At 34.3% G+C, this 8,529-nt stretch overlaps 1 pseudogene; it reads left to right on the forward strand.

Annotated features, from left to right (window-relative positions):
* The first annotated feature begins 532 nt into the window (after positions 1-532).
* On the forward strand, positions 533-4,105 carry LOC134274762 (uncharacterized; annotated as a pseudogene).
* The last annotated feature ends 4,424 nt before the right edge of the window (positions 4,106-8,529 follow it).

An 8,529-nucleotide genomic window follows, 5' to 3' on the forward strand; every position in this document is an offset into this window, starting at 1 on the left:
TACAAGTTTTTATTCAAGTTGTGAAATATATAAGTTGTAATCCAGTAGTATGATTCAGAGAGAATTTATTTTAAACTGTATTTTTAAGAGAAACACAAATTCGGATACAATCACCGAATTTCAAAATTCAATGCTTGACAAAATTTATATCCCTAGTGAAAAAGCTCAGAGTAATCTGTAACACAATTGATATCAACAGCCGTGTTTAATTACTTTGATAACCACAGCCGAGTATTAGTGCTTTAATTAAATAAGATAAGCGAGTGTTTATATAGGGCATAATAATCCCTAAGCTTGTCTAAAGAATCTGTAGATTCCTCATTATAAATAGTAGTACTTTACATAGTAAAGTAAAAATGTCAGATAATAGTTTAATAAGTCAAATCAAGGACTATTGCAAATTAACTTTCTTACATAATTCTTGGAGGAATCTAAACACTTTCTATCTTCACCAACAAAACAAGAAGGATCCAAATAAACATATTCCCGTTGATGAGTATTTCCAATTACTAGAAGATAAAAGACCAAAACAATGGACAAACAACTCCAAACAGTGGACAAACAACTCCGGTATAAAAAGGAGGAACCAGGAGAGCCCAGAGAGACGGCTACTGAGATACCAAGAGAGTCACTGGACCTAGTAATTCCTCCCCTGAACTGGACTAGACACTTGGGATAGGTTTACGGAAATTCCGAACTTTTTTACTTTGAGAAGACTTTAATTTTAATTCCGAACTGTTAACTTCGAAAAGACTAATTTTTATTCTACGAACTTTATTTAAAAACTATACGATCACTGTTGTTTTGATGACTCTATGTAACTTAATAAAATTTGGTAGAGAGTTTAATCATCTTGTCTTGATTCTAGCTCTGCTCCGTTACAAATCACATTCTGGTTCTTGCACGCGTCTGTCTTCAACTAATAAGTTCCACAAAGTGGCGGATCCATTGATTTTAATCACGCATACAGTTAAGTCCCACAAGTGAAAGAAATGAACAGGAGAATCCATCCTCTGAAGCAAAAGCCTATTAATAAAAGAGATAAAGACGTGAAAGTAATTTGTTCGCTAAAATGTTACACTTATTTCAAACAATAAAAGTATACATGAATGGTTTTTAAAAAAAAGCAGACAAAAGAATGTATTCGGTGCTTGGATTTAAAGGATTTCTGACACAATATTTATGTATATTTTAAGTGCTAAATATATCTCTAATGATCCCAGTAGATGTCTGTAATCAGTGCTTTCCTGACTACTCTCACCACATACACTGATAAGACAGCAGTAAAAGCTGCCTGCTGCTTTCAGTAGTCAGAGATAATGAGCTGCAGGCTGTGACGTCACAAGTTCTCTCCACATGTTCTCCTCTGTTATCATGCATTACAATTATTCAGTGTTTATATGTCTTTCTTACACTCGAAAAACAATATAAACATATAAAAAATTTATCGAGACCTTGGAAGGAGATATTCCAAAAGTAGATTTTTCTCAGTCAATTGATTAAGAACTTATCAATTTGAACCTTTGGCTGATACAAATGACAGCAGGCATAGCAGGTTCAGAAGAAGATAATTCTGATATTGAAGAATTTCCCAATAGATTAGTAAACACTGATTGGTAAGTTTTTCTTATATTTTTATATATTTGTTTTCAAAAATATTAAATCTTATTATCAATTTCACAATTCAATTATTTTTTTTATCAAATTAATCGTTTTTATACGCCCGTCTTAAGACGGGACGTATTATGTTACAGGCTTCATGTCCGTCCGTCCGTCCGTCCGTCTGTCCGTCTCATAACTTGAATACTATTAGGCCTAGGATTATAATACTTTGTCAACTTATACTTCTTGGGTAGACGGTGTGTCGCGCACAAAAAGTAGGTCACTCTGACCTTTAATAAAGATGCTTTAGCCAAATATGGAAAAATCCTGTCCGGCTCATAACTAGAAAACTATTAGACCTAGAGCTTTCAAACTTGGCAAACGTATACTCTAAAGTAGAAGGTGTGTCACGGCCTATTTCAAGGTCACTGTGACCTTTAATTAAAGTGAATTTTCTTAAAAAACTAAGTCTTTTAAATTCTAAATTTCATAATCCTAAACAATGTAAAAATATAGTTGTATGCTTATTAAAAAACGTTAAATTAAGTAAAAACTTATTTTTTCATTATATACTTTACAGCAATCTGTAACAAATGTTTATGCTTTGAGAGGAATTCAGTTTGTCCCATGGGCTTAATTATCAAGCACTGGTCAAGAAGAAGTTTGATAGCAGAAATTTGCATGTCAAATTAGAGAGAAATTAATGAGTTTATTGTCAGGAGCTAAGAGCATCTCTAGATTTGATGCAGATGTTATCTTAATTTATCTCTTAGGAGTTGGGCAAAAAGAAATGGCCTTAAAGATCCTTGTGCTAATTAAGAGTTCTTGATGGCTAGTCCAGATAAAGATCTTTCAATTGATGTAATGTAATTAAAACAAATTGACGTTTTAGAGTATGATTAAAACTAAATTAGTATTGAATAATATGATTAAAACTAATTATATATGTGTTTATTGAAAAAAAAAATTATATTTCAATTTTTATATATTTGCAACAAAGATGCTATAGCAAAATATGGAAAAATCCTGTCTGGCTCATAACTAGAAAACTATTAGACCTAGAGCTTTCAAACTTGGCAAAAGTATACATCTAAAGTAGAAGGTGTGTCACGGCCTATTTCAAGGTCACTGTGACCTTTAATTAAAGTGAATTTAAAAAAAAAACTATGTCTTTTAAATTCTAAATTTCATAATCCTAAACAATGTAAAAATATAGTTATATCCTTATTAAAAAACGTTAAATTAAGTAAAAACTTATTTTTTCATTATATACTTTACAGCAATCTGTAACAAATGTTTATGCTTTGAGAGGAATTCAGTTTGTCCCATGGGCATAATTATCAAGCACTGGTCAAGAAGAATTTTGATAGCAGAAATTTGCAATGTCAAATTAGAGAGAAATTAATGAGTCTATTGTCAGGAGCTAAGAGCATCTGTAGATCTGATGCAGCTGTTATCTTAATTTATCTCTTGGGAGTTGGGCAAAAAGATGCTTGTGGTAATTAAGAGTTCTTGATGGCTAGTCCAGATAAAGATCTTTCAACTGATGTTCTAGTGTATGATGAGTTCTTGATGGCTAGTCCAGATAAAGATCTTTCAACTGATGTTCTTGTGTATGATTAAAACTAAATTAGTATTGTATAATATGATTAAAACTAATTATACATGTGTTCATTGAAAAAAAATTACATTTCAATTTTTATATATTTGCAACAAATTGCAGTCATGTCTCACTTAGAATTTTATAGTCTAAAGAATAATGTATTTTTGATTTTTTTGTTAGACTGTAGCATTTCCATTATTCCAGAAAATTATGCAATTAACAATTTAAAGCTGCAGATGGATATTTGTTAAGTTCTAACACAGCCAGTTTAGAATTATATGATGTATTATTTGTTATAATTAATCCCTACACTGTAAGTCTCTTAGAGATGTATATATGTACAATATTTTAAACATGATAAGAAATTGAAATTAGATCATTGAAATCTGTGTCAATCTGTTAATCAAGGCTACCTGATTTTCTTGCATCCTAACCAATGTATGATTATTGAACAATATTTGACGGGCGTATCTCATGCTGTGGCGGGGCACTTTATTAAGATATTTTGTTTGTCAATTTCTTTAGATTGATCATTGTCCTTAATCTTTATCAGCATTTTTCATTACATATATACAAAATAACTTTGTTTAAAGTGAAGAATGTAATTTTATTCTGCAAAATTATTGATAGAATATCCATGCACTGAATAAAGTACATTATTTTTTGTGTATCATAGGTGCAAGTGTGGATTTTGCATCTCTATGCCAAAAGTAGGTGAATGCATTTACTGTACAGAAATAGGAGCAGTCCAGGCTGAAACAGAGACAGGGGACCACCAATGTATAACGGAGAGTCCTAGATTTACTGCCAATTGCCTAAAGAGACGTTTTGTACATTTCAATGTACGAATATCTTCAGAATGTGGGACCTTTACATGATAACCAACCTCCTCATGAGTAAGTTGTATTTATTTTAACTTCATGAAACACAAAAGAAATTATGACAATGAAATATCAGTTTTTTTCCATTTAAGCACTGTTTCTGTAATCAACAAGTATTTCTTATAAATAGTGATTTTTTTCTTACTTCAAAATCTACAGGTATCTTGCATACAGAAGATTGGTTAGATGGATCTGGCATTTCCTTGGGGAAAAAAACAGAAAAGATTTGCCTGCATTTGTAGTTACAAAGATACAAGAAGCATTTCCCTCAGAACATTATTGCAGGTTCAAATATGCAACGTGAAATTTCTAGTCATGGTACAAAATAATACATCCTGATAAATTATAATGTCAGTTCTAAAATCCAAGATAATTATATGTATGAAGAATATACATTTTACGGAACATAATATATTTTTTATAAAATAAAAAAAAAAAGATTGTTCTGTCTTTAGTTTTTAAATCATAGTCCGATGTACTTGAAATATTAAGTTTGAATAAATCTTGAAGCGTATCAAAAGGTTTGAGTAAGCGGTAGTGGTACATCTTGATTTAGCACTGCAATATCATAAGCAGCCTATCTGTAAGAAGGACATTCAACACTTCTCCGTTCATGGAGAGCCTGCTTAATCGATGTCACATAATCTGAAGCCGAAGGCTCAAGTGAGCTTTTCTGATCATATTTTGTCCGTCGTCCGTCTGTCTGTCTGTCTGTCTGTAAACTTTTCACATTTTCGACTTCTTCTCAAGAACCACTGGGCCAATTTCAACCAAACTTGCCACAAAGTATCCTTGGGTGAAGGGGATTCAAGTTTGTTCAAATGAAGGGCCACGCCCTCATTCAAGGGGAGATAATTGGGAATTAATGAAAATTTGGTGGTATGTTTTAAAAATCTTCTTTTAAAGAACCACTGTGCCAGGAAAGATGAAACTTACGGGGAAACATCCTCAGGTAGTGTAGATTCAAGTTTGTTCAAATCATGACCCCCAGGGGTAGGACGGGGCTACAATGGCCGACCAAAGTTATACATTAAAATATATAGGAAAATTCTTTAAATATCTTCTTCTCAAGAATACCAAAGCCATAATTGATCATATTTAAATGGAAGCATCGTCAGGTAGTGTAGATTCAAGTTTGTTCAAATTATGACCCCCGGGGGTAGGGCGGGGCCACAATGGCTGACCAAAGTTTAACATAGAAATATATAGGAAGATTCTTTGAATATCTTCTTCTCAAGAATAGCAAAGCCATAATTGATCATATTTATATGGAATAATTGTCAGGTAGTGTAGATTTAAGTTTGTTCAAATCATGGCCCCTGGGGGTAGGGCGGGGCCACAATGGCCAACCAAAGTTTTACCTAGACATAGGAAAATTCTTTAAAAATCATCTTCTCAAGAATAGCAAAATCATCATGGACATGGGACTACTTTTGGATTTAAACTTTTCAATAATAAACCAATTTCTACTTTTTCCTAGCCACAGTGTTCAGGTGAGCGATGTGGCCCATGGGCCTCTTGTTGAAAAGAAACTTCACAAAATAATATAATACAATACTACAACATTTACAAGTGCTGTGTTCATGGACAAGTCACTTTTTAGGCCAGGTGACCTATTGCTATTCGTTTTCGTCCGTCGTCGTCCGTCGTTCGTAAACTTTTGAACATTTTTAACTTCTTCTCTGCAACTACTGAACCAATTACAACATAATTTGATATACAGCATCAATGGGTGAAGGGGAACAAAAAATTGTGAATTTCATGGCCCCTGCCCTTGGGGCCTGAGGGGTGGGACCAAAACCACTAAAATTAATGCAATCTTTAAAAATCTTCTTCTTTACTCCTGGACATTAAGCAGTCAAACTGTTGACATGATTGTAATCAGCATTGAGTCCTCAACCAAATTTTTGAAATTCATGGCCTCAGGATCAGGGGTTCTGGTTTTAGGGCGGGGCTATATAGATCATATAGTAAATGTGCATTATTTCTTTTAAAATCTTCTTCTCTGCTCGTGGGTATTAAATTAAGTAACTACATGTAAGAACAGTTATGATGACCAAGGGTGCCTCTTCAAAAATTGTGAATTTCATAGCCCCTGGGTCAGGGGTTCTGCAGACCTGCCTACCCTTTTCATTGCAACGGTGTAATTTTAGTACATTTTTTGGTGGAATTTCAGAGGTGAAAGCGTAATCAATCATGTTTTTCCTACTTGGTGTTTACTATAATGGTTTATTTTCTTTCAAAACAACAGAAATTGTACATTACTAAACAAACTGGCAGAAACTTTTCTTTTTTCTAGTCATTTAATGGCAAAAAGTGTTGTAAAATACCAGTATCCTATATCAAACTCAGTTCAACCGTACCCCTATAATGAAGTACCGGGTATTTGGTCAAACGTATCAAATCACTTAGGTTAATTGAAGGCTTGCGTTTGCATGTTTACACATATCGTATTTTATTACATTCTATTTTATCTTTTTAACACTCACGCTTCTCTATCTTATTCAAAGCAATGTTAATTAAAAGTAAATTAATTGAGCATAGAAATAGCTGTACTTATTGCACATATCATTTAATAGTAAACGTACGTAGTGCCTTCTCGTTCGCTATACCGGTTTACATGTACACATGTAACAACTAGGTATATTATGTACGTTATCGAACCGGTCCCTTATTAATTACTTATATTATAATTTCTCATTTCATTTCAGCAGGTCGTACTTTAACTCTAAAATTAGACGTTCATGATGGATTTTAAACCAAAATATCGAAAGCGTAAAATTAATATAAGTGGCGTAATAGCGTAATTTTGCGGTAAAAAGCGGAAGAATTACGCCAAAAGCGGAAGGGTAGGCAGGTCTGGTTCTGGTGTTAGGGCGGGCTATTTAGATCATATCGTAAAAGTGCATTATTTTTTTGAAAAGCTTCTTCCATGCTCCTGGGTATTAAATAAACTAACTAAGTTATGATGACCAAGAGTGCCTCTTCAAAAATTGTGAATTTCATGGCCCCTGGGTCAGGGGTTCTTGTGTTAGGGCGGGGCTCTAGTGATAGTAAAATAGTATAGTAAAAAAAAAATAATTCTTTGACTTTCTTCTTCTTTCTCTGCTCCTCGGTATTAAACAAGCTAACTAAGTACATAGTTTTGATTCACAAGAATGCATCCTCCAAAATTATGAATTTTATGGCCGTAGGGTCAGGGGTTCTGTGTTTCGGGCGGGGCTCTATTGATTATATAGTGAAAATGCATTAATTCTTTAAAAATCTTCTTCTTTGCTCCTGGGTATTAAACAAACAAAGTATATAGTTATGATGAGAAAGAGTGTTTCTTCCAAAATTGTGAATTTTGTGGCCCCTGGGTTGGGGGTTTTGATGTTAGGGCAAGACTTTATTAATTATATAGTGAAAATACATTGTTTCTTCAAAACTCTTCTTTTTTACTCCTGGTTATTCAACCAATGAACTATGTACATGTACAAAGTTATGATGAGGAAGGATGCCTCTTCCAAAACTGTGAATTTCATGGCCCCTAGGTGAGAGGTTCTGGTGTTAAGCTGGGGCTCTAATGATTTTATGTAGTGAAATGCATGAATTCTTTAAAAATCTTTACCATTGCTCCTACGTATTATGCCAATGATCTTAGTACATATATTTATGACGAAGAAAGGCGCATCTACCAAAATGATTAATTTCATGTTCTCTGGGTCAGAGGTATCGGGAGGGGGGGGGGGGTTAACAGTACATAGTCTAAAGATAAATAAATGCTTTGAAATCTGCTCTCACGACTGTGGTATTAATCAACCATTTAGGATGAAATAGAATTTATGATAAAATTTCCAAAATTTTGAAATATGTAGCCCCAGGGTCAGTGGATCCTGTAGGGTGGGGTGCATGACTGGTCATAAGGTTAAAATACATTTTCCTTTTCTTACTCTGGTCTAACTCTGGGTATTAGGTCACGGTCCACTAGTCCGAAGGTTCACTAGTCCGAAGGCCCACTAGTCCGAAGGTTCATTAGTCCGAAGACCCACTAGTCCGAAGGTTCATTAGTCCGAAGGCCCACTAGTCCGAAGGTTCATTAGTCAGAAGGCCCACTAGTCCGAAGATTCACTAGTTTTTAAAACCCTAATACCGATATATTGTCCGTACATTAAAGTGTTCACACTGCAAGTCTCTTTGCAGGGACGTAGTATTCGGGAGGGGGGGGGGGCTGGCCCTCCCACATTTTCCCCAAAGATTACCTTTACTAAAGGAAAAGGAAGGTTGCCCCCCCCCCCCCCCATTTCCCCCCTGTTTAGTTTTTAAACTAAAATAACCCCCCCCCCCCCCCCCCGAAATAGGAATTTCGAATTTGGACAACTTTTAATTTTCGTTTTTTTTTTTTGCCTGTTAATTTTTCAGGCAGGTAAGTAAAGAATTTTTTTTTCAGGTTGCCCCCTGACT

This window comes from Saccostrea cucullata, unplaced genomic scaffold, assembly GCF_032062105.1.
Source record: "Saccostrea cucullata isolate Sc308-1 unplaced genomic scaffold, CSIRO_AGI_Scuc_v1 ctg7945, whole genome shotgun sequence".
Classification (NCBI taxonomy): Eukaryota; Metazoa; Mollusca; class Bivalvia; order Ostreida; family Ostreidae; genus Saccostrea; species Saccostrea cuccullata.